The following is a 25,179-nucleotide window of genomic DNA, read 5'->3' on the forward strand; positions in this document are numbered from 1 at the left end:
ACCAAGCACATAAATGAAAAAGCAAAAACCATACTCACGCAACAAAGGACGCATCTAATTACGATGCCTTCCGCAGTGAACCTCTCAAGATACTTATCCTAACTGCCAATTCATTGGCGGAATTGACTCTTGGGGCCAATTACACGTAAACATGCGGCGATAAAATTACAACGCATTCCATCAGGGCGAATATAACACTGAAGATGCATAAGCTTTTAATTAGAAAGACGAGAGAGCTGAAGAAAGGCAAGCGTGAAGCCTGGTATTGCATGAGAAATGTCTTCAGGCAGTGTTGGAAAAGGCCACGACCTAGCTAGGGCGCGTGGCGGAGGTTTGGATGCCATCCTGCGGTCGTCTGTTTGGCTTGAATAGATTAGAAGACACCCTTCAATGGCTGCCATTCTAACCCTGTCAAAACGAATGTCTTCAGATTGCCTAGCGGGTTAGCTTAGCCTTCCGTGAGAGTGGTTTTGGATGTTCATCACGTGATTTCGGAATCAGCCACACACAAAAAATGTTTTGAAGTATGGCTTTGACCCTGTTTAGCAACATTTTGGATCACTTTTACTCCTGTAGGATCATCTGAAACATTTTTCTTACACAGGGTCTTAGTGCACTGCTATGCTAATGGGCTAATAGACACGCTACAGTAGTTGTTCATTCAGTCAGAGCGTGACCTTTGGTTGAGATTGGCAATCCTTTATTGCTAGTTGCAGCAGCTGCAATGACAATCAGACCCTCCGGCTGTTGGCAACCCGTCTGCTGCCTCTTCGCAACTTCGTCGCCTTTAATCAATGTTCTAGCTGCTTACAAATCAGCGAGAGCAATTAGACACTATTAGCTGGAGTTATCAAGCACCAATGAGAGCTGTTTCTTTTTCTCCCGCTGCGTGAAAACTGAAACTCAAGTCTTTACCTCAGTAATTTACCCCGTTCCTCCCAATTAACAGAAGCCTTTGGCAAAAAAAAAATACAAATTCTCCTCTTTTTAAAAAACGAACGAGCTACCTACATAGGCAGAATCTTAGCTGTCATGCAACTACTTATGTAACTGATTAAGAGTGCACTAAATAGGCAACAACTCGAGAGATGCGACTTGTTATTAGTTAGCATGTTGCTAAGCTAACAGCATGATATAAGCAAATCATGACTATTTTAACGATGTCCTTACTACAGTTCAAAAGTGTACATCCCCCTTTCAGAATCTGCAAAATGTTATTTTAGTGTTATTTTAGCAAAACAGGAATACAAAATGCATGTTATTGTTCATTTAGTGCTGACCTAATCAAGATGTTTCACATAAAAGATGTTTACATGTAGTCCGCAATAGAAAATAATAGTTGAGTTTATAAAAATGTTCAAAAGTTCAAAAAGTTTACACGTTCAAAAGTTTACACCCCCTTGATTCTTACTGTGTTGTTACCTAAATGATCCACAGCTGTGGTTTATTTGTTTTGTTTAGTGATGGTTGTTTACCCTGCTGAAAAAAACAGCATATGCTGGTTAGGTATGTTTTGGTGCTGGGATGCTGGTTTATGCTGGTCTTTAGCTGGTTAATGCTGGTCCTTTGCTAGTTTATACTGGTCCTTAGCTGGTTTATGCTGGTCATGTTGCTGCCCAAGGACCAGCATAAACCAGCAAAAGACCAGCATAAACCAGCAAAGGACCAGCATAAATCAGCAAAGGACCAGCATAAACCAGCTAAAACCAGCATCCCAGCACCAAAACATACCTAACCAGCATATGCTGTTTTTTTCAGCAGGGTATCAGTCCCTTATTTGTCCTGAACCGTTAAACTGCCTGCAGTTCTTCAGAAAAATCCTTCAGATCCCACAAATTCTTTGGTTTTTCAGCATTTTTGTGTATTTGAACCATTTCCAGTAATGACTTTATGATTTTGAGACCCATCTTTTCACACTGAGGACAACTGAGGGACTCGTATGCAACTATTGCAGAAGATTCAAACACTCACTTATGCTCTAGAAGGAAAAACGACGCATTAAGACCCGGATGGTGAAAACTTTTGAACAGAATGGAGGTGTGTAAATTTTTCTTATTTTGCCTAAATATTTTTTTTCACATAACATTTATAATTTCATTTTGGTAACAACACAGTATTAAGAATAAAGGGGATGTAAACTTTTGAACGGGGTCATTTGTATAAATTGACATTTTCAGAATCTAAAGGGGGGATGTAAACTTTTGACCTCAACTGTATCTTTCTAAGCCTTCAACACGGTAGTTGTGTTGTTGTCTATGCAGGGTCAGAAAGCTCTGGGATTTCATCAAAAATATCTTAATTTGTCTTCTGAAGATGAACAAAGATCTTACAGGTTTGGAACAACATGAAGGTGTCACGCTTCAGGCAAGAACACACGAACAACAACGTAGTAAAAGACGTATATTTAATAAATCCAACGGAAAACAGGAGACACAGGAACACCAGGAGATAACATTAAAGACCGACAGCATTGAGGGGAAAACACACACACTAAATACACAGACTGATTACACATCCAGGTGGAGACAATGAGGGAGAAGCCAAAACACTCAGATCTGCGGGGGGAATTGATGGGAGAAACCAAACTAAAAGTCCAGGGGTGTGACAGAAGGTGAGTAATTAATGACCACATTTTTCTGACTACCTGAAGAATCTGAAGAACCTGTGTCCCTTAAAATACTGCCTCTGTAGGCAGCTTACTATGTTTTCAGACAGAGCATCAACCAAAAAAAAGGCTAGAAATCCATAAAGTGGCAGTGAGAATGGAACAACATCTATAAAATTGCAGTTTCAAGGGTGTCTTGAGTGTTTCGAGGTTTCGCTGTTGAAATGCATGTCAAAGAATAAACTGCTTTTAAAGTGTCTCAAAATCAACGATTGCTCTAATCTCTGTCTGACACTAGTTGAGTTCAACTGCCTTGAGAGGTTTGAACTCTAGGACTGAATTGCAAAGATGAAGCCTGGAAAATGCACATTGATCAAATCAAACGCACACACTCTTGACTCACTTGAGTGAATTAAGGAAAGAGAGGTTGTAACTTCTCCTTGACTAGTTTTTATGCTCTTCTCGTGGAAATGTATCTTCTGAAAGAGGATTTACAATATACACTTGAACATGACTCCATGCATTCATCACTGCATTCAGTCAGCCTATAAATTTGAGAACACGGTGACAACCATTTGACACCAGGTCACCATTGACCCCAGCAGCTGTTGCGGAATAATGAGCCTGAAGTTAAGTTTGGAGTGACTCAAGTCAAACTGGGTTCCTTGAAAATACAGGTCCATATAGACTCCATATGCATCAGCTTGAGTTACAGACAAAACATGGGACACCCATTATGACACGCAAGTGGAAAAAGCCCTCATGGAAAAAGAATCTATACAGGCTTTTGATTGCTGGTGATTAATGGAAGTCAGGTTTCACCTTAAAGTAAAGAAATAAAAGATAATTGATACTGGAGATACTGTCACATTAGGACTGTGCAATATAGAGTCCTTATTATAAGAAAAGGTTACAACTGTGAGATATAAAGTTCCAATTACGGGAAAAAAAAGTAACTGTGAGATAACGTTGCAATGACTAGAGATGCAATCATGAGAATTAAAAACCCAAAAAGATTAAAAACCCAATTATGAATTAAAGTCACAATAGTCTACACCAATGACAAGAAAAGAAGTCACAATTGTGAAACAAGGTTGCTACTATGAGAAAGTCAAAATTGTTATATAGTTGGAATTATAAGATGGTGCCACATTGTAAGATATAAATCGCTATAAGAAAAAAAGGCAATTAAAAGAAAGTCACAATTGTGAGAGTATCACACTACGATTAAATAGTCCAAATACAAAAAAAAAAGTTGCAATTGCAAAAAAATAAAACTCCAACTTATGAGTCACATTTGAAGACATAAAAATCTAATTACAAAAAGGTTGCAATCACAAAATAAAGTAGCAATTTATGATATATAATCACATTGCAAGATATTAAAGTCCCAATTACAAGAAAAAAGTTGTAATTCCAAACAAATAAAGCTGCCATTTATGATATATAGTCATATTGTGAGATATAAGACTCCCAATTACAAGATAAAAGTTGCAATTACGAAAATACAGCTGCAATTTATGAGTTAATTTTGTAAGATGTAAAACCAATTTTAATACAAGAAATACAAGAAAAAGCAAGTTGCATTTACAAAAAATAAAGCTGCACTGTATGTTCACACACTTTTTAGATATTAAAGTTCCAATTACAAGAAAAAAGTCGAAATGACAAAAAGCTGCAATTTATGCTAGTCAGATATAAAAGTCCCAACTACAAGAAAAAAGTTGCAATTACAAAAATAAAACTGCAATGTATATTTATGCACACTGTCAGATATAAAAGTCCCAACTACAAGAAAAAAATTGAAATGACAAAAAAATAAAGCTGCAATTCACGATAAAGTTCCAACTACAAGAAAAAATGGTAAAATTACAAAAACAAAGCTGCACTGTATAACATAGTCAAACTTAGATATAAAAGTCCCAACTACAAGAATTACAAAAAATAAATAAATTACAAAAAATAAAGCTGCAATTTATGAGATATTTACATTTTTGAGATATGAAAGTCCCAATTACAGGGAAAAAATTGTTTTTTGACAAAAACTTAAGCTGCACTGTATGATATATAGTCACACTGTTAGATATAAAAGTCCCAATTACAAGAAAAAGTTGCAATTACAAAAATAAAGCTGTACTGTATAATATAGTCACATTTTGAGGTATTAAAGTCCCAATTACAAGAGAAAAGATGTAATTTAAAAAGTAAAGCTGCAATTTATGATATAGAGTCACATTGTTGGATATAAAAGTCACAATAAGAAGAAAAAAAGTTGAAATGACAAAAAATAAATGCTATTTACAAGACGTCAGGTTGCAATCATCAGAAATAGTCACATTGTTAGACCCAGTGGTAATTACAAGAAAAAGTACAAAGTTGCAATTACAAGAAAAACATGTCTAATATGTGCCTGGTAAGTGACACAGTTGTGAGTAATATCATAATCACTTTTAAATTTTTGGAATGTTTACCACCCACTCCATGTCAAACTAGAATTATGAATACAAGTCCTTATGAAAAGAAAAACCACAAAGCATATACTTGTTTTGGCCTCTTTGGTCACAACAGCAGCATGCCGCATGAAGTCCAACCAAGCCAGAAATATGACACGCATGTGCCGGCGTAAAATAGAAGGATTAACCGTTATTACACAGGGCGATGTTCTGGGACAGCAGCCCCCGTATTTTTGTTCTGGACGCGAGCCTGGCCTACTTCAGCGTCGTCTTTAATCCTGTGGCACACCGCCTGCTTTTGCTGTTTCCAATAACCAGCTCTAATCTCTGCAATGGCTAGACAACAGTGGCCTAACGCTGACAGCTGGCAGACTTATCCTGTCTCTAGGAAAGAGACCACACAACAGTGGGCTAACCAGCAACAGAGGAGGTTCCGTGTAAAACCTGCTGCATCGATAATGTTTTGGCGCTTTGTGGGATTTATCGCAGTTCTGCTATTGTCAATCCCTTCTGGCCCAGAAAACACATCAGGAGGTGTTTTGCTGCAGTTCTCTAACACCCACAATACTGAACTAGATTATCTCGTGGCTAGAAATGGTTTGGATTTTGTCTGTTTAATCCTTGGGTTGCTATGCATTGTATGAAAACTCTATGCAAATTTCTACTTCAAATAATTCCAAAATCTCTAGTAAACGATTAAAAAACAATTGCCGTTTCCTTAACTGATGTTATGCGACTAAAACATATATTGCAGCCACACCACTAGCTTTTATTTTTAATTGAAGGAGATGTAGGCATGTATCTTTAGCGAAGTAGTGCGGATAGCTGTTTTTGAGACACTTCTAAAACATGCCGAGACGTGGCAAACACAAGCATTGGCGATCAGCTCTGGTGGTCGAGATGGAGCCGTAATGGAACCGTAAGGAAAGGCCACGTATGAGGCGTTTCTTGGAGGTTATAGTACATTAAGGAAGGACCATGTTACTTTTTACGTATGCCAAATGCCCTGTAAATGTGAAATAAAAACTTTCCATTGCAGTTTTGAGTAATATTCATTTTTCGAGTTGCCTGAGAAACCACCTCATGCAAGCGTAAACACTTTTTTTTTTTTTACGATGTATGGGAGTTTTTGCAAAATTTAAGCTTTTCCATTGGGTGTATTTTCAATTACAAGTAAATATCATATAATTTAAAGGTAATTTAATATTTAAAAAATTTAAAGGTAATTATGATATTACTCACAATAGTGACAATAGTTTTCTTGTAATTGCCACTGTATCTAACAATGTGACTATTTCTGACAATTGCAACCTGACATCTCATAAAAAGCATTTTTTTTTTAAATTTCTACTTGTTCTTCTTATTGTGACTTTTATATCTTACATTGTGACTCTATATTATAAATTACAGTTTTACTTTTTGTAATTGGAACTTTTTTCTTGTAATTGGCACTTTTATATCTCACAATGTGATTATCATAATTTACAGATTTATTTTTTGTAATTACAACTTTTTTATTGTTATTGGGACTTTTATATCTCAATGTGACTACCAAAAAAATAAAGCTGCCATTTATGATAATCACATTGTGAGACATAAAAGTGCCAATTACAAGAAAAAAGTTGTAATTAATTTTTTGTAATTACAAAAAATAAAGCTGCAATTTATGAGCCACATTGTGAAATATGAAAGTTCCTATTACAAGAAAACCGCTGTAATTACAAAAAAATAAACAAATAAAGCTGTAAATTATGATAATTACAACGGTTTTCTTGTAATTGGGACTTTTATATCTCACAATGTGGCTCATAAATTGCAACTTTTTCTTGTAATTGGCACTTTTATATCTTACAATATGACTATCATAAATTACAGATTTTGTAATTTCTAACTTACTGTATTTCTTGTAATTGGTACATTAGGGCTTTTATATCTCACAACGTTCCTGTCATAAATTACCGCTTTATTTTTTTGCAATTACAACTTTTCCATTATAATTGGAACTTTTATATCTCAATGTGACTATCATAAATAAGTTTTACTTTTTGTAATTGCAACTTTTTTCTTGTAATGGGGGCTTTTATATCTCAGGATGTTACTTTCATAAATAACAGCTTTATTTTTTTGTAATTATAACTTTTGCTGGTATAAACACAAGCATTGACTAGAGTTGCCGCGATCAGCTCCGGTGGCCTTGTTAGAGCCGTAATGTAAGGAAAGCCCCTTAGCGGCCACGTATGAAGTGTTTCTTAGAGGTTATATCACATTAAAGAATGGTTTCCATTCCATTGCAGTTATATTATATTATTATATTATAATATTATTTTTTCGAATTGCAATACTTTATATAGTTCTTGCAAAATTTATGTGTTTCCATGGGGTGTGTTTTCAATTCGCCTGCTTTCAATTTGAAGGGTAATGGAAACGCAGCTACTGTGAGACTACATAAAACTTTGTGAATAAATAATTTGTATATTTAATATATTCCAGTTATTTGAATCATTTGAATCTGTTTACTAAAAAGATGCATTGATTCATTCAGTAGCACATTCCCCAGGTTCCAGTGAGTGTTTTTGTGTTTTGAAAGAGCCATTGGATCATTATGTGTAAATGATTGAATGACTCACTCAAAAAGTCAGCTAAAACAAATGCTAATAAAAATTCATACAATATTCTTCTTAGAAACCCTTACAAATCTAGTAAAAGACTCCAAAATTTATTTACTAGCTCCAACCAATTAAATGATTCTTCGCTTGAATGCTATAAGCGCTATATAGTGAATGAAAATTTGTGCGTGAAAGCAAACAAGAACAGTTCGTTCACACATTTGGGGAAACTACGTCCAGAGAGATTATACAGCGTGACATAATAAGGCTTGGAGAAAGACGGGAAGAAAGAGGAGATTCGGGGAGAGAAGAATTTCACAAAGCATTCGATTCAATGGGAACTTGACGGGTGCTCCCTTCTTGCTCTCCCCGAGAGCTCAAACTTAGCGTTTTGGCTGTCACCATATAAATCCTGTGGGTGTGAGCACCGTCGCTGCCCCGCCGTTCGGGGGGAATTAACGCTGAGCCACTGCAAATGACTGAGGCCTCTTTGAGACCAGGCTTAAGAGGGAAGAAAGGAAGGAGGATGAAATGAGATATGAAGTACGAAGAAAGTACAGAGGAATATCCAACGTGCAGCTTTTTTTGTCCAGCAAGCACTGCAAATTCGAAAAGGACTGCAGTCTCTTTTTTGTTATTTCTGAACATGACACCCTTTATGAGGACCTGTTATCTAATGGCAAAAATCACAATGAAAATTGTAAATTTGATAAATACTAAAAGAACTGAGTAGATAATAGTAAAATAATGTTCTGCTGGAACACATCGTAAATAATTAGCTGTGTTTGATTATTCTGCTCTCTGTTGTTGCGGTAGTTTGATATTACTGCAGTTTTTCCAATGTTGTGAATTTAAAAAAAAAAATCATATTTGCTCCACATTCAAGTACACTTAGCTCTGAAATAGTGAATACTGATATTTCACAGCTCAAGTGTAATATATATATATATACACACACACACATATATACATATATATACACACACATATATATATATATATATATAACAGAATAAAAAAATGAAAAAAGAAATCAGAGGAACTCTTTTAAATATCTAGGATTTTTGTCACTTTCAGTGGCATTTTTGCCCCAAGCCTTACATAATTTCTCATCCTGTGACTTTATGATGTGAGAATAATAATTGTATATATTGGTATATACTTTTATATGAAAGTGTTACATTTTTTACATTATTATAAATAACATATTTTAAAAATTATTATCAAAATTGCATACCAGGGTCAGAAAATAAATAGGGTTTGAAGTACAAAATAATAATTTGCTAAATATATGCTAGTGTATCGATTTTATACAATTTCCTTAATAATTTTAAGTATTACAGTAACAGGATTTTTTTCACAATACCATAATGTGAAAATGTGCTTTTCATGAAAGTAATATTACAAAGCAAATACTAATGATTTTCCAGAAAAAAAAAATCTTAATCTTCTCTGTATATAATATATCCAAAAATATAATTTTTCAATTTGGCTTGAAATGTGTGTCAAACCAATATTGTTCACAAAATTATAAAAAATATTGTGTAAAATTATGAAAATAATTATAATAATAATAATAGTAATATTTTGAGAATTGGAGCAATCTTTTGTAAAAAAGTGAAAATTATAAAAATATATTAGTAATATTATAAAGGATAGTAGTAATATTTTGTGAATAAAGTTAAAATTATGACAATAAAGGAGTGAAATTCTGAGAAAAGTAGCTAAACGTTTAGGAATTAAGTGAAAATTATAACAATAAAGGAGTAATATTTTGAGAAAAGCAATATTATTTTGTGTATGATATTTTGTGTACAATTATTAGAATAAAGTACTAATATTATGAGAAGAGTAATATTATTTTGTTTGCTATTTTGTAAATTATAAAATAGTAATATTTTGTGGATAGTAGTAATATTTTCTGAATAAAGTAACAATTATGAGAACAGTGAAAATTATAACATGAAAGGAGCAATATTTTAAGAAAAGCAAAAACATTTTGTGAATAGTCAAAATTATGAAAAAGTAGTAATATTTTGAGAACAGTAGTAATATTTTGTAACAGATTAAAAAGGTCTCTTCAATTAAAAATCCTAGGACATACATTTTTCTTTTTTGTATACAAAATCGTTGTTTTAAGAGAGATATTAGGTACAATATTTTGTGTACAAAGTTAAACTTATTATTATGAGAAAAGTAATAATATTTTGAAAATAGTAGAAATATTTTGTAAATACATTTAAAATTTTATATTTTGACAAATGGAGCAATCTTTTGTTAAAAAAGTCAAAATTATAAAAAAATAAATTAGTAATATTTTGAGGATAGTAGAAATATTTTGTGAATAAAGTTACAATTATGTGAGAATAAAATACTAATATTTTGAGAAAAGCAATAATATTTTGCGAATAGTCAAAATTATGAACAAGTAATAAAATTTTGTAACAAATCAAACAGATCCGATTAAAAATCCCAGGACATACATTCTTTTTTTACTAAAAAATATTTTTTTCAAACAGGTATTGTGTACAATATTTTGTGTACAAAATTAAACATTATGAGAATAAAGTACTAACAATGTGGGAAAAGTAACAATGCGTACAAAGTGAAAATTATAAGAATAAATACTAATATTATGAGAAAGTAATATTTTGTGAATAGTAGTAATATTTTGTAAATACATTTAAAATTATGCAAAAAATGTTTTAATATTTTGAGAAATGGACTAATCTTTTGTAAAAAGAGGAAAAAGAAAAAAGGTCTACATTAAAAAAAAAATAATAATATTTTGAGGATAGTAGTAATATTTTGTTATGAGAATAAAGGAGAGAAATTCTGAGAAAAGTAGCTAAAACTTTGAGAATAAAGTGAAAATTATATCAATAAAGGAGTAATATTTTTAGAAAAATAGTAATATTTTGTGAGGGCAAAATTCTAAATTAGTAATGTTTTGACAATAGCATCAATATTTTGTAAATAAAGTTACGATTATGTGAGAATTAAATACTAATATTTTGAGAAAAGCAATGACATTTTGTGAATAGTCCCAATTATGAAAAAGTAGTAATATTTTGAAAAAGTACTAATATTTTGTAACAGATCACACAGATCTCTTCAATTAAAAATCCTAGGACATACGTTTTTCTCTTTTTTCACTAAAAGCAGACAGCAAACCACACAGATGGCCTTGCTTGAGAAACGACGTGAATGTGACAAAAAAGATGGATTACCCAATTACAACTCTTGCTTCCTTTCTTGCGTGACAGTTTTGATCTCTGACAGTCTTGCAATTTTACGTTACCCTGATCGAACACAGACAGTGAAGAACTTGATTGTGTCCTTGACAAATGTCCCCACAATGACAGTCAAAATCACATCAAAACACGCCCAAGCCAACATAGCCAAGGAGAAAAAAAGTGAACGCTTAAAAGAAAGGAGGAGACGGAGACAGAAACAAAGTGAGAATTTGTAGTTGCTGCTTGAAACGGTCACATGTGGCTCTATGATCACAGTGTGTTTTCCATTATAGCTGAATAATTCATCAATGCCTGGCAACAGGCTTGAGACGTTCGAGCTTGCCTGTACTTTCTATTTTAAGTCACATGAGAAATTCATGGCAGGTCCTCCGAGGACCCAAGGTCCCATCAGCACTGTCTATTCTGAATTCGGCCTTGCCTAGATGGATGCATTGTCATGGGGGTCATTATATTGCCTCCTCGAGGCCCTGTGGGCAGCTGAACGACACACTGACAGAGGAAGTTAAGGGCACACTCTTGAAATGAAGCTTCTTTATTGGCAATGATACAGGAAGAGCCTTTAACCGCCATTGAATCTTTACATTGGACAAAGGGTTCCTTATAGTGGAAGAAGTGTTCTTTAGATTTTTTTCATTATGGAGGCTGTCACACAGAAAAGTTCAACTCTGTTGCATGTATGTAAAATTCATACATAATAATTTGAGAATAGTAGTAACACTTTGATGATAAAGTGAAAAGTCTCAATGTTGTGAGAAAAGTAACAATATTTTGTGTACAAAGATAAAATTATGAGAATCAAGTACTTATATTTTGTGAATAGTAATTTGTTTGTAAAGTAAAAATTGTGAGAATAAAGTACTAATATTTAGAGAAAAGTAACAATATTTTATGTACAAAGATGAAATAAGAATAAATTAGTAACATTTTGTGAATAAAACGATAAATAGTAGTAATATTTTGTGTAAAGTTAAAATGAGAATAAAGTACTAATATTTTGAAAATAGTAGTAATATTTTGTGTACAAAGTTAAAATTATGAGAAAGTACTGATATTTTGAGAATAGTAACATCATTTTGTGTACAAAGTTAAAATTATGAAAATTAAGTAGTAATATTTTGTGAATACTTAAAATGATAAATAAAAAGTATTAATTTTGAAAATAGTAGTAATATTTTGTGTACAAAGTTACAATTATGAAAGTAAAGTACTAATATTTTGAGAATAGTAACAATATGTTTTGTACAAAGTTGAAATTATGAGAATAAGGTACTAATATTTTGGGAATAGTAACAATATGTTTTGTACAAAGTTAAAATTATGAGAATAAAGTACTAATATTTTGAAAATAGTAGTAATATTTTGTGTATAAAGTTAAAATTATGAGAAAGTACTGATATTTTGAGAATAGTAACAATATTTTGTGTACAAAGTTAAAATTATGAAAATTAAGTAGTAATATTTTGTGAATACTTAAAATGATAAATAAAAAGTATTAATATTTTGAAAATAGTAGTAATATTTTGTGTACAAAGTTACAATTATGAAAATAAAGTACTAATATTTTGAGAAAGGGACAATATTTTGTGTACAAAGTTAAAATTATGAGAATAAAGCTGTAATCTTTTGAGAAAAGTGACAATATTTTGAATGTATTTGATGTATTGAAAATACATTTAAAATTACCCAGAAAGAGAAATTGAGCAATATTTTGTAAAAAGTCAAAACTATGAAAATAAGTTAGTAATATTTTGAGGATGGTAGTAATATTTGTAAATAAAGTTAAATTATTAAAATAAAGGAGTAATATTTTGAGAAAAATAGTATTTTTTTTAATAAAGTAAAAATTATGAGAATAAAGTACTAATATTTTAAGAATAGTAGTAATATTTTGCAAATAAATTTAAAATGATGGGAAAAAAATAGTACTATTTTGAGAAATGGAGAAATATTTTGTAAATAGTCAAAATTCTGAAAATAAATTAGCAATACTTTAAGGATAGTAGTAATATTTTGTGAATAAACTTATGAAAAAGTAGTAATATTTTGAAAATAGTCAAAGTTGTTTGTGTACAAAGTTAAAAATAAAGTACTTTGAGAAAAGTAATATTTTGTGAATTGTCAAAATGATGAAAAAAATAATATTTTGAGAAATTTAATAATTTGAGATAATTAAAATTATGAGAATAAAGTAGTAATATTTTGAGAAAAGCAATAATATTTTATAAATAGTCAAAATTTGAAATGAATCATGAAAAAGTAGTACTATTTTAAAAACAGTAATAGTATTTTGTGTACAAAATTAAAAATAAAGTACTTTGGGAAAAGTAATAACATTTTGTGAATAGTCAAAATTATGAAAAAAAAAATATTTTGAGAAAGGGAAATTTTGTAAATAATATTTTGAGAATTGGAGCAATCTTTCATTAAAAAACCTAAATTAGGTAAAGAAAAAAAAATGGGAACACAAACAGTGAAGAACCCGATTGTGCTCTTAACAATAGTCCTTTCAGCCCACTTTGGTTGCTGTTGCTAGGGTCAGATAAGCTTTCCAGAACATCCCAAAGGAATGACCTGGAGCTTTACAGCTCAACAAGGCGTCCCGTCCATCAACACAAACAAAATCAATGCCCTTTAGTTGTTCTTTCTACATCCTTCTTCCATTTGACAACTACACAGACAAGTAACACCACATCTGGCCAACTCTCCCCGGAGGGGATCCATGTCCACAAAGCGCAGGTGAATATTTTTTGGATGCTGCCCCAGAACCGCATGCTGAACGCCAGGGTGAAGACACCACGATATGCTGTGTAAACAAACTCTCTCGCTGATATCCCACTTTGGTGTGTGGAATTGGAGCATCTTTACAAAATCCATCTGATGATATGATCCAGGTCTTTCTGACAGCTTCCTCAGGGGACAGGAAGCAAAGGGGTGTGGGTTTAAACTGATCTCTCTCTCACCATCTGTTGCCATATTGTCAAGAACCATCCAATAAAGGAACATGAACAATTAAAGCATCCTTGGGGAACAGGCTGTTTTGCTTATGATACACATCATAGCAATTCAAGTCCAAAAGTTTCTGGAATAACTGGCATAGTTTCGTTTAATATGAAATAATATTAAATATTTGATGAAATGGTGTCCAAACTGTTAATGTTTCTAAAATAACACTGTCCGACAGCAACACTAGCAGAACATTTTCTAAGAGTTCAGCAACTTGTTACATAACAATATTTTTAAAAAAGGAAAAAAATGAATCATCTCCAACATTCTCAAAAAAAAAACATTTTTAGAATAACGTTTTAGCGTTAAGAGAAAAAGCTCAAATGTTTTGAGTTTAATGTCATAATGTTTAGAGAACAAAGTATTAATATTTTGTTAATAAATTAGTGATATTTTGTTCAATAAAATCAACATTTTAAGAACAGCAGCAATATTTTGTAAATTAAGTTCAAGTTATGAGAATGAAGTAGTAATATTGTGAAAAGTCAAAATAATAAAATAAGTAGTGGTATTTTGAGAATAAAGCAATATTTTGAGAAGGTGAACATGAGGACTAATATTTTGAGGAAATTAGCAACATTTCTTTTTACCAAGTAAAAATTATGAACAATGTAGTAATATTTTGAGAATAAACTAGCAATAATTTGTGGGTGAAAAAAAATCAACATTAAGTATAGCGTAGCAATATTTTGAAAATAAAGTTGAAATTATGAGAATAAAGTAGTAATATTGTGAAAAGAAGAAATGTTTTGTGAATAGTCAAAATACTAAAATAGTGATATTTTAGACTTTATTCTCATAATAGAATTATGAGAATAAAGGAATAACATTTTGATAATAAATTAGCAATATTGTGAGAAGCTGAAAATGAAAATAAAGTAAAATTAACAATATTCTGTGAACAAGCACTAATATTTGAAAAAAAGGTTAAAATTATAAGAATAAAGGAATAACATTTTGATAAGCAATATTTTATGTATAAGGTCAACATTAAGAAGAGTAGCAATACTTTAAATTTAAATAATGAGAATAAAGTAGTAATATTGTGAAAAGTAGTAATATTTTGTAAATAGTCAAAATATTAAATTAAGTAGTGATATTTTCTGGATAAGGTGAAAATTATGAGAATATAGGAATAATATTTTGGGAAAATTAACGATATTCTGTGAACAAGTACTAATATTTTGAAAAAAGGTTAAAGTTATGAGAATAAAGGAATAACATTTTGATAATAAATAAGCAATATTTTGAGAAGCTGAAAATGAAAATAAAGTACTAATATTTTGAGAAAATTGGTGAAATTTCTTGACTAAGTGAAAATTAGCAATATTTTGAGAACAAATTAGTAATATTTAGTGAATAAAATCAGTGTTAGGAATATAGTAGTATTTTGCAAATGAAGTTGAAAATAATGAGAATAAAGTAGTAATATTGTAAAAAGAAGTAATACTTTTTGAGAATATGACATGAAAATTATTAAAATAAAGGAATAATATTTTGAGAAAATAAAAATATTCTCTAAACAAGTCATAATTATGAACACCGCAGTAATATTTTGAGAATAAATAAGCAATATTCTGAGAAGTTAAAAATGAGAATAAAGTACTAACATTTTAAGAAAATTTGAGATATTTTGTGACCAAATCAAAATTATCAACAATGTTTGCAATATTTAAAAAAAGCTATATTTTGTAAATAAAATTAACATTAAGAATAGTGTAGCAACATTTTGCAAATACAGTTGAAATTATGAGAATAAAATAGTAATATTTTATGAATAGTAAAAATAATAAAACAAGTAGGGATATTTGAGTACGATGAGAATGAGAATAAGAAATAATATTTTTTGAAAATTAGCAATATTCTGTGAACAAGTCAGAAACATTGTAATATTTTGAGAATAAATGAGCAATATTTTGAAAAAGCTGAAAATGAGAATAACGTATAATAGGGAAAATTAGCTAGAAGTCAAAAATTTGAACAATGTAGTAACATTTTGAGAATAAATGAGCAATGTTTTGTGAATAAAATCAACATGTATAATAGAGTAGCAATATTTTGCAAATAAATTCAAAATTATGAGCATAAAGCAGTAATGTAATATTTTGTCAAAATTATGAAATTAGTAATATTTTGAGAATAATGTGAATATTATGAGAATAAAATAATATTTTGAGAGCAATATCATTAATATTAGCAATATTTTGGTAATAAAATCAACATTAAAAAGTTTTGAGTAGCAATGTTTTGCAAATAAAGTTACAATTATGAAAATAAATGTTGAAAAATAGTAATTTTGCGAAAGTTAAAAATAATGAAATAAGTAGTGATATTTTGAGAATAAAGGAATAACATTGAGTAAATTAGCAACATTCTGTGAGCAAATTAAAATAATATTTTGATTTTGAGAATAAATTAGCAATATGTTGTGAATAAAATCAACATTAAGAACATAGTGACATGTTGCTTATAAAAATGAGAATTGTGAGAATAAAGGAATAATATTTGTAGAAAATATTCTGTGTCAGAATTATTAGAACAAAAAGTACTATTACTATTATGACAAAGTCAAAATTATAAACAAAGTAGAAATATAAGAATTAGCAATATTTTGTGAATAAAATCAACATTAAGAACAGAGTAGCAATATTATGCAAATACATTTTAGAAATAATGAGAATAAAGTAGTAATATTGTGAAAAGTAATATTCTAATGAGTAGTCAAGATAGTAATATAGTGATTTTGAGAAAATTAGCAATATTCTATGAACTAGTCAAAATTATGAACAATGTAGCAATATTTTGAGAATAAATTACCAGTATTTTGTGAATAAAGTTGAAATGCTAAGAATAAAGTAGTAATATTTTGTGAAAAGCTGAACTTTTTTGTGAACAGATAAAATGAAATTAAAATAGTAATATTTTGAGAAATAGGTGAAAATTGAGAAAAGCAATCGTTTTAAGAAAAGCAGCAATATTAAAAAAAACATTTCTAATTCAATCTCACAGTGCACAGGCAAATGCTGCTATATGCTTTTAACCCAGAAACCAAGTGACAATTAAACGAACGACCCTTCTACTAACTTCCAGTGTTACATAAAAAGAAAAGGCACTACAAATTCACTTCCTGTCATTATCGCACTCATTCCTCCACCGAATGGATATGAATTATACGTTGACGCGACACCAGGCTAAATGGCTTTCTCTGCTTCAGTCTCAGCCAGTAAAATTGCCTGATGAAATGAGTCATGACTTTAATGCAGAAAAGAGGGGAGATAGAACTCTTTAAATTGATACTATGAGGCTCATGCATGAAAATGAGCAGAATAGACTTATTAGTCTCTATACATCATTACCCTTCATAACACTGAGTGTGACTGTTGATGGGCTGAAAGTTTGAGGCGCGTTCAAAACGTGGCCTTAATATGTCATCTCTCGGGTTGTATCAGATATGGCCGATTGTAGAGCGTGATGAATAATTGATTTAATGTCAACATCAGCATGGCAGCAGTCAGGAAACGTCTATTAATGCCATCTAGCGTGAGATATCTGCCTCTTGTGTAACCTGTGGGTGGACGTCCAAGCCAGAGGGGCTATTTTGGGGACTAACATTTCAAAAATTAATCAACCTCCATCTGCCAGCAACCGATGAGTGGAAATGAAGGGGACGGGTTATCGAATACCTTCCCATCAAATCAATCTCATCTTGATAGAAGAGGACAAACAGCTTTAGGGCTTGTTTGATGCGTAGGTTGTTAATCCAATTACATAATTAAAGAGCTGGCAGAAATAAAGGCCCGATGTAGAGCGACACCGAAGACATGCAACCTGAGCCTCGCAACGAGCATTAGAAAGTAGCCAAGGACGGTGAAAAGGTAATTCTAGTGTAAGACTGAGCAGAAGAATAGCACTACACGCCGTCCTCTGAACCCACTGGAAGAAAGTCGATGCCAAGGGCTGCGGGAATGTGTCACATTAAAGGCGAAGATATTGGGAAAAGCATTACATGCGTCACATTTCCCCACAGTGTGATTAGGCAGCACAGGCTGACCTGCCTCAAGCAATAACAGCAAATTCAACTAGAACAAAAAACGACAATTACAGTGAACACTGCCAATACAGAGTGAACCAGGCACTGTTGTTATACCCTAGTATTTTCAAGTACCATGTGAATACATGAATTTAGCACCATATTAGTCTTTCTTTTGTTAAAAAAATGGGGTTGAGGCTTACCAGTTTCACAAAACCACTAAATAGGTCCATACAACTAAAGCTCTGCATTCCAGGACTTCTGAAGCCATTTAACTTGATTTTGTCAAAAATCTTGACATCTCACTTTCGTCAAATTAATGAGGGCTTGTGGCAAAAATGCCAACAAAATTAACCAAACCGCCACACAAATTCAAAATAAAGGGGCAAAAAGAAATGCCCCTGCACAATTAAACAATGTATTACAGCTATCGCAATTACAATGAAATATGAACATGAAAAGTGTTAACTTGCTGAATTAAATTTAGATTCGCTCACACTGCATCAGATTGCTTTTGACGCACTGTTGAGCATTGTAAGTAATTAAACGTGTTTCTGTTGAACTTAGGAATGCAATGGCCAATCAGCAAGATCAATTCAGTGCTGAAAATGTGCTAATCAGATGCGCTAATTAGAGGCGCATAGATTAGACAGCACTGAAAATGCACCAATCAGAGACGGTTACATTAGTCAGCACTGAAAACAGGCCAATTCGAGGGTTTCAGATAAGTCAACATTAAAAAATGCGCCAATCAGAGGCATCAGTTAATCTTTCGTAAGCATCAGGTTTGGAAATTGAGGGCTTGTGGCAAAAATGACAAAAGGGCATAAATTACACAATGTATTATGGCTGTCATGATTAAAATGAAATGTAGAAATGAAAAGACACTTGCTGTTTCTTGCAGTGTTGAGCCTTATAACCAATCACACACATTTCTTTTGAATTTAGGAATGCATTGGCCAATCAGAGGCGCTAACATTAGTCAGTGCTGAAAATGCACCAATCAGTGGTGCTTAGATTAGTCAGAACTGAAAACGAGAATAGTCAGCGCCGAAAAAAGGCCAATCAGAAGCATTTAGTCAGAGTTGAAACGGGCCAGTCAGAAGCGCTTGGATTAGTCAGCACTGAAAACAGGCCAATCTGAGACACTTAGATTAGTTAGTGCTGAAAATGCACCAATCAGAAATGCTTAGATTAGTCAGTAATAAAAACTCACCAATCAGAAAGGCATATGGATTAGTCAGTGCCAATCAGCGGCACTAAGATTAGTCAGCATTAAAAATGCACCAATCAGAGGCTCTTAAATGAGTCAATGATGAAAATGCCCCAATCAGAGGCATTCAGTTTAACCAGTGCTGAAAATAGGTCAATAAGAAGCGCTTAGATTATTCGGCACAGAATCAGACGGACTTAGACTACTCAGCGTTAAAAAAAGCACCAATCAGAGGCGCTTAGATTAGTCAGTGAAGAAAACGCACCAATCAGAGGCACTTAGATTAGTCAGGGCTGAAAATGGCCATTAAGAGGCTCTTAAATTAGTCAAGGCTGAAAATGCACCAATCAGAAACGCTTAGATTAGTCAGCGTTAAAAACGTGCCAATCAGAAATGCTTAGATTAGTCAGCGTTAAAAACGTGCCAATCAGAAATGCTTAGATTAGTCCGCACTAAAAAAGGGTCCATCAGGTGCTTAGATTAGTCAGCAATGAAAACTCACCAATCAGAAAGGCATATGGATTATGCAGAAAATACACCAATCAGAGGCAGTTAGACTACTCAGCGTTAAAAACGTGCAAATCAGAGGCACTTAGATTAGTCCGCACTAAAAATGGGTCCATCAGGGGTGCTTACATTAATCAGAATTGAAAAAGCACCAATCAGAAAGGCATATGGATTAGCATTAAAAACGCACCAATCAGAGACTCTTAAATTAGTCAACACTGAAAATGCACCCATCATAGGCGATTAGATTAGCCAGCGCTGAAAATGCACCAATGAGGACGGAGTATGGATTAGTCGGCGATGAAAACGCACCAATCAGAAAGGCATATGGATTAGTCAGCGCTAAAAAAAAATTCCAAACAGAGGAGCTTAGATTAGCCAATGCTAAAAACGGGCCAATCTGAGGCACTTAGATTAGTCAGGGCTAAAAACGGCCAATCAGAGGCTCTTAAATTAGTCCGTGTTGAAAACGCATCAATCAGAAATGCTTAGACTAGTCAGAATTGAAAACGCACCAATCAGAGGTGCTTAGATTAGTCAGCAATGAAAACTCACCAATCAGAAAAGCATATGGATTACGCTGAAAATGCGCCAATCAGAGGATTAGAGGATTAGATTACTCAGCGTTAAAAATGCACCAATCAGAGGCACTTGGATTACTCAGCATTAAAAATGCGCCAATCAGAGTCGCTTAGATTAGTCAGGGCTGACAACTTCCAATCAGAGGCTCTTAAATTAATCACTGCTGAAAACGCACCAATCAGAGACTCTTAGGTTAGTCAGTTAACTAGTCTAAACTCAGTCCTCATTTATTGTAACTGCATGGAAAAGAGCAACCACAACATCCTCGAAAAATCTTTCAAGAGGTGAGGCTGAATAAATGAGTAAGAAATAATGAACTAATCCTTTGATCTGGAGGCTGAGTTTGCAGGCCTCACATACAGTGATCTTTGACCAGCAATTTATATGCAAACCACAAACATAACATACTCGTCATATGTGCTGAATGTCAAATCTCATGTTTTGTTGTACTCCATCGGGAGCCTCAGATATGCAAAATACAGCCTTGTTCCGAGGCGATGAATAAAACATGAACGATTGGCTCAAAACTGCTTTTGTCCCCTTTCATGATGTTTTAAAGTGTCCAATTACTGTACTTTGGCTTAGAGGAGGCCCAGTCCTGCGGTGATGCAAAGGGATCTCAAGCTAGATCATTAAATGTGAGACTAAAGAAACACGGCAGCAGTTTACAAGGACTCAATAGTGAATACAAGTGACTGGAAAAATAATATTAACGGGGACTTAAAGGAGTGGACATTTATAAAATATAATGTAAAATAAAAATAATTACAATTTATTAAAAATAAAAATTGATAAATCATATACATTAATGAAAATAAAGAATGTGAATAGGGTCCCATTCTGATTCCATTTCTAAAATGAGACTCTAGCATTAAATATAAGAAACATCAACCACATACGAAAGCTTATAAAGATGCAATTTAAAAGCAGAACGTTCCTTGTTCTTCTCATAAGCTGGGCTGATCAAAGTGGACAGGAAAGTGATTATTCTTTCCCAGCTGCAAGCCTGATCTTTATTGTCTGTACTGATCCGAACACAAGAGCGCAATGTCTTCCTCCTCCTCCACTGCCCACATGCGGAGTGATCCTCTCCGCTCATCATCCTTTCATTAGGAGCTCTTCCTATCTTACAGTTGTCATGAAGGCAACAAAGAAATCTTATGCTGCTGATCCAATAAAGACTGCGATTGTCACCTACAGTAAGAGGGGGCTGAAGAACCCATTATATAATGCCCTCAAGACCAGCAATGGCAAAATTAAATTGCCTCACATCTGTTTTACCGCCATCAGAAATTGTGTTTAATGTGGCTTTGATGTATGACCTTTGAGCATGGGCACTATAATAAAATCCTGAATAGTAGGTGAGAAACAGTAAATCTACTGACAAGTTCTCAAGATGAGAATAAGGATACTTGGTGCAACCAACCCACACCAGAAAGATGATATTCATGAGCTGAATGCACATGAACGCCACCACAATGTAGTAATTATCCAGAGTTTACAAGCTGGGAGCATTTCAGTGAGAAAAGAGTTGACGGTAAATTTGTTAAAGGATTAGTTTGCTCCAGAATTAAACTTTCCTCATTATTTACTCACCGTCATATCATTAAGGATTTTTGTGTATTTCTTTCTTTAGTCGAAAAGAAATTAAGGTTTTTGAGGAAAACGTTCCAGGATTTTTCTCCATATAGTGGACTTCAATGGTCCAAATTGCAGTTTCAATGCCGCTTCAAAAGGCTCTACATGATCCCAGCTGAGGAATAATGGTCTTATCTAGCGAAACGATTAGACATTTTTTAGGAAAAATTAAAATTGATATACATTTTAACCACAAATGCTCATCTTGCACCAGCTTGACTTCACATATTTCGTAATTAAGTTGGAAACGCATGACGTAGACAGAAGTACCAGCCCAGTGTTTACGAAGCAAACGTGCAAAGAGAGTGAAAATCCCTTTACAAAAAAAGTTAAAACCACGATGTTGGACGATTTAGAAGTTGAAGGAGAACATTAGAGTTTTTCACTCTACCCTACCTTTTTGAACCAAAGTACACAGATGAAGAACTAACCACGCGTGACCTTTCCAACGTGATTATGTAATGCGTGAAATCATTGACCTTTTTGTTTTCTTTAGAAAATGACCGTTTCGCAACACTCTTAAAAATAAAGGTGCTTCACAATGCCATAGAAGAACCGTTTTTGTCTAAACGGTTTCATAAAGAACCTTTAACATTTGAAGAACCTTTCTGTTCCACAAAATGTTCTTTGCGGTGAAAGAAGGTTCTTCAGATTAAAAAAAGGTAAGAAAGAGGTGAACCTTTGAGTAAATGGTTCTTTGTGGAACAAAAAATGGTTCTATGGCATCACTGTGAAGAACCTTTTAAAGCACCTTTATTTTTAAGAGTGTAGATAAGACCCTTGTTCCTCAGCTGGGATCATGGTTAGCTCTTTGAAGCAGCATTGAAACTGCAATTTGGACCGTCAACCCGTTAATCCCAATTTAAGTCTACTATATGGAGAAAAATCCTGCAATGTTTTCCTCAAAAACCTTGGACGACATGTAGGTAAGTAAATTACGAGGAAACTTTAATTCAGGAGTGAACTAATCCTTTTACGTATGAAATTATTACTTATTTCCTTATTTACAATGAAAATAATAATGAGATAACATTGTAGAATATGATTATGTAAATGTGTAAATGTGTAAATGTAATATAACCAAAGCAAAAACAGACCTTATTCATTGTTTTGTAGAGTTTTTTTTATCTAATGTTTATGATGCAGTATCTCAGATTTTGACTTTTTAAGATCATAATTATGACTATCTCATAATTTTGACATTTTGTCAATTTCAATTTATCAATGCATATGTTTTGTCAGGAGGAAGCTCATTTTGATTTAGTATGTCAATTTAGACGTTTTTATCCCATGATTATGATGCAGCGTCTCAGTTTTGACTTTTTAAGCTTATAATTATAACTTACTATCTCATAATTTTGACATTTTGTCAATTTCGATTTATCAATGCATATGTTTTGTCAGGAGGAAGCTCATAATTTTGATTTAGTATGTCAATTTAGACGTTTTTATCCCATGATTATGATGCAGCGTCTCAGTTTTGACTTTTTAAGCTTATAATTATGACTTACTATCTCATAATTTTGACATTTTGTCAATTTCGATTTATCAATGTATATGTTTTGTCAGGAGGAAGCTCATAATTGTGACTTAGTATGTCAATTTAGACGTTTTTATCCCATGATTATGATGCAACATCTCAGTTTTGACTTTTTAAGCTCATACTTATGACTTACTATCTCATAATTTTGACATTTTGTCAATTTCAATTTATCAATGCATGTTTTGTCAGGAGGAAGCTCATTTTGACTTAGTATGTCAATTTAGACGTTTTTATCCCATGATTATGATGCAGCGTCTCAGTTAGGCATGGGCCGGTATAAGATTCTGACGGTATGATAACCTTGGATAAAAATATCACGGTTTCACGGTATTACGGTATTGTAATCACTGCTCTACAATGTTAGATTTAAATGTCTGGGTAAAAAAAAATACCTTTTTTTTTTTTTTTCAAACGGATTACAGTATATTTTATTTTAGGAAACATATAGAACATTTTGTAACATGGAACAGAAGGCAAAATAATTAAAATAAATAATTGAATCTTCTTAATTAAATTAAATTGCAGTCACTTGTGTTAAAGGTGCATCGTGTAATATTTAAGATGATCTCTAGACAGTGGTGCAATAACTATGTTTTCAGGGGTGCATAAAGACTTATGTTTTATTAACTTCAACACAATGATGAACAAGTAATATTCACAATAACATAGTTTTATTGAATGATTAAGTTAATATAATTTCTTAAATTACGTTTTAAAAGAAATCTCACTATTCGTTGCTGTCAAAAAAAGGTGAGATTTTAATCCTGTATCGGCTTCCGTAGTTCTGTAAAGGGAGGGGTGAGCAGTGGACTGTTGCAATTCACAATCCCGCCACTAGATGCCGCAAAACCTACACACTGCACCTTTAACGTGACAGAAGGCTTAAAAGCAAAGACGTGATTTCACTTTGTTGTGCTAAAGTTCAATCACAGAAACGTAAAATTAGTACATATAGTCTGCTATTCCCCACTCTGTGTTGTGAGGGTTCACCTCCTTTGGCCGTCCTGAACTTATATTACTGCTGAATCTCACTGACTGTGGATCACGTGCACAATCACAGACACGCGCCTGCACGCTAACCGCTGGGGGAGGGGCTGCATTGTTTTCGCTGCAGGGACGCACACACACACACACAACCAAGTAGCGAGTCCTGCGCTTTCACTTTGATGACACAGAAAATGCACATATCGTAGGAACGGTATAACTTTTTTTGTTTGCGGTTTTGAAACCGTGACTTTTTCAAACCGCGGTAAACCTTGAAACCGGTTATCATCCCATGCCTAGTCTCAGTTTTTACTTTTTAAGCTTATAATTATGACTTACTATCTCATAATTTTGACATTTTGTCAATTTCAATTTATCAATGCATATGTTTTGTCAGGAGGAAGCTCATTTTGACTTAGTATGTCAATTTAGACGTTTTTATCGCCATGATTATGATGCAGCGTCTCAGTTTTTACTTTTTAAGCTTATAATTATGACTTACTATCTCATAATTTTGACATTTTGTCAATTTCGATTTATCAATGCATATGTTTTGTCAGGAGGAAGCTCATAATTTTGACTTAGTATGTCAATTTAGACGTTTTTTTCTCATGTTTATGATGCAGTACCTCAGTTTAAACTTTTTAATCTCATAATTTTAAGGTAAGTGGTTGCAATCAATTTGTTTTAGCTACATTTAAATAAATTTGGTTTACTAACCTTCAACATTTGTTTTTATTTAAATACAGCTAAAATAA

At 32.8% G+C, this 25,179-nt stretch overlaps 1 protein-coding gene across 1 annotated transcript in view; it reads right to left on the bottom strand.

Moving 5' to 3' along the window:
* lingo3a (leucine rich repeat and Ig domain containing 3a) overlaps nt 1–25,179 on the bottom strand; it is a 46,821-nt gene that overhangs the window by 20,270 nt on the left and 1,372 nt on the right. The gene's annotated exons all lie outside the window — the stretch shown is intronic.

This window comes from Garra rufa, chromosome 7 (assembly GCF_049309525.1).
Source record: "Garra rufa chromosome 7, GarRuf1.0, whole genome shotgun sequence".
Classification (NCBI taxonomy): Eukaryota; Metazoa; Chordata; class Actinopteri; order Cypriniformes; family Cyprinidae; genus Garra; species Garra rufa.